Genomic DNA, 3246 nt, shown 5'->3' with positions numbered 1-3246 from the left:
CTTCTTTAAATAAGGGTAAATTTGAAGTGAGAAATTAATACTTTTCTTAATTATCAATTCACCAATTTTTTTGCCGAAGTTTTCTCTATAGTTCAAAACATGGATTCAAGATTCAAGCTCATCGTAACAACCTTTTCAGCAATACTGGTACCAATATTAATATTTGTTACCAAGTTTGCTATTTAGTTCATGACAAAAGTACTTTTTTAACTTTGCTACTAAGAAGGTGTACAGATCTGTTTTTGGATGCCGACGTTGAAGGCGGTGGTGATGCCGGTGTTGAGAATGAGAAGGAGCCGTGGTTTTAGAATTTGAACTTTTTTTTGACCCGTTATTAGCTTTCGACAATTCTTTTTGGTCAGAATAACAAAATTTAGATTCTCGAGAAGGCTTTTGCCTGTACTTTTTACTCCCTCCATTCCAATATATGTGAAGGTGTTATTGAACATGAAGTTTGAAAATGAAATTAAGATTTTTAAATTTATGATCTAAAATAAGACATAAATTAAAGTCTTTGAGTTTATAACAAACATATGGAAGTTATGTTATTATTAATAATGGAAGGATCAACTCAAATTAACAAGATGTTAGCTATTTGCAATGTATTACCTTGAATTTTGTGGTAAGAAATTTTATTTACTAATATGAAGTTTTGATTAGTTTGATTCAAGGTCTAAAATATTTCTATTGTTAAAAAAGAAAAGAAAAAATCTTTCTTTCATTCTTTTATTATAAAGATTTTTTTTAAAAAACTTTTTCTTATACAAACTCCAATATTTTCTAAGCAAAAATAAAATTATAAGTTTTAAATTATGGGGGCCTAAAGCAAAGGCTTTACAAACTTTACTCTTGAGCCGCTGGGCGGTATTTGAAAACATATATTGAGGATGCCTTAAAGCGCTGATATCATTATGAATATACGAACTAAAATTGTGAAAGTCCAAAAATATACACGCCCAGTTGAGATAAGATATGATTGGATCATGATGCCTAATTAAGGACATGATCTAATAGATTGTACCGAGTAGTTCGATCATAGTCTCTTAACATAAAAATGCATGCATGGCTGCATGCGCACCAACACCAACCATGAGAAATCCACCAATATACATGTGATGCGTGAACTTGACAATTAAAATATGGGTAAGGGAGCATGGAATATATATAATAAACTACAATAATACTTAAAGAATATTACATAGCTAAGTTAATGATCATGCAATAGCTTGTTAGGATCTCATATGATAGGCCTTTATGACTCTCACCTGTAAATAAACCTTTATGAGCATATACATGTGACACGCTATTAAGAAAAGGATTGTAGTAGATAGCTAAAAAGTGATTTATGTACAAACAGATTTATCTTACCGGACTTACAAATCACTAGTACTATACGAAACTTACAGATTGCATTTGCATATGCTTCATATAAGTACACTATACTTGCTCGTCCCAAAATACTTGTCATGATCCGATTCCTAAAAGTTAATTTGACTAATATTTAGAGCTAAATTAGACTAAAATAATTCGGAATTTTTAAAACTAAATTTTAGATATTCGAAAACTAAAAAAAAATTACTATAAGTTGCAATTTTTCTCATATCAATATACTATATGATAAAAAATATCTAAAATTATTGGTCAAAATTCATATAGTTTGACTCTCAAAAGGTGAACTTGATAAGTATCTTGGGACGACGGAGGGACTAGGAGTACTCATTATTAGAATAATTACTTTTAATAACGCATCATAAAATTACAACATCATATTTATAGTAACTACTGGTAAGGATATGAAAATCGAGATTTGTAACGTCTATAATGGGAATCCCATGCACACGGAGAAGAGAAACAAAAGAGAACCACAAGAAACACAAGAAAATAGGCCAAGATTTCTCCAACTCCTATTTCTCAGCGTACAGTTTTTCGACACGATGATTGTCGCAACCATTCATCGATCATTCCACGAGATCATCAAAATTAATCTCTATAACGCCGATCAATTAAACTTACCTGTCTCTATTAACGCCGATCACTTTATTATTGTAAATACATCTCTGTTACCGCCGTGCCTTTTAACGGCGATTTTTTGATATCTGGAATTTTCATAATTTTTGCGACCAGTTACTTAATTTTTCTCGATGCGTATGACGTGGAGACGAAAACATTGTACATTAGCCTTAATTTTCTAGGATATAAATGGTGAGTCTTTTTTGTTTCTTTTTTGGTGCAATTGTAGTGCCATTATGTTTGTTCATTCTGTATTTTGTCATCTCTCTCTGAATACCATGAATTATTTGAAAAAATCGTAATCTTTTATGAATTTGTGGAATTCGAGTAGGGAATATAAAGAGAAAATAATTAGTGAATTTTACAATAGTTTGAAAGTAACAAAAAGGAGGATTTCGGGCTTTGTAAGAGGGATTGAGGGATCTAGTTACACTCCATTAAGATGTACTCTAGTAATTATATTCATTTGAATTCAGCATCAGAGCATGTATTCTATTCTAGTTACTCCCTCCGTTCTAATTCAACTGTCTTAGTTTGACTAGTTACGAAGTTTAAGAAATAAAGAGACTTTTTAATGTCCTAAATTAAAGATGTGTATAATGTACTAAAATGTCTTTTGAATCTTGTGGCTATAATCTTGCCATGTAGGATGTTTCAATTGTCAACTTACTAAGTATAGAAAAAAGAACTCTTTTTGGGACAAATCAAAAAGGAAGTAAGACACTAAAATTGGGACGGAGGAAGTAAGTACTTTTTTATAATCCAACAGATAGACTGATTCAGTAAGGGGTGAGGTTATGCTGAGTGAGGGGGGAGGCTATGTTGGGTAAGATTCGCTGCAGTTGAGTAAGGGGGGAGGCTATGTTGAGTAAGGGGTGAGGTGGTGCTCAGGCTTTTGCTAAGTTGGATTTAAAGAAGTAAAAGCAGGATATCTAGTGTGACATTGTCCTTGGAACTCTTGTGTGTATGTGATGCAAGTGAACATTTACCAAAGCTTTGTAAAGTTCGCTGTCCTGTTTTTATATGCAGGGCATATTTAACATTCTGGGGCTACAAAGTAGTAGTTATTAAGCCCTTAGCATTTTACAACAGTTGCTGATTTTATGTCTGAATGTCAGTTTAGATGTGTCATCTTGGTATATCCATAGATCGTGCAAATTATATTCTCTTTTTATAAGGATGTGAATTGTGAAGTACTAATTCTTTTCCTACAGTAAAAAAGAATCTTAATTATCT

This window comes from Lycium barbarum, chromosome 1 (assembly GCF_019175385.1).
Source record: "Lycium barbarum isolate Lr01 chromosome 1, ASM1917538v2, whole genome shotgun sequence".
NCBI lineage: Eukaryota > Viridiplantae > Streptophyta > Magnoliopsida > Solanales > Solanaceae > Lycium > Lycium barbarum.
The sequence above is the reverse complement of the archived record's forward strand: the minus strand, read 5'-3'. Positions refer to the sequence as shown.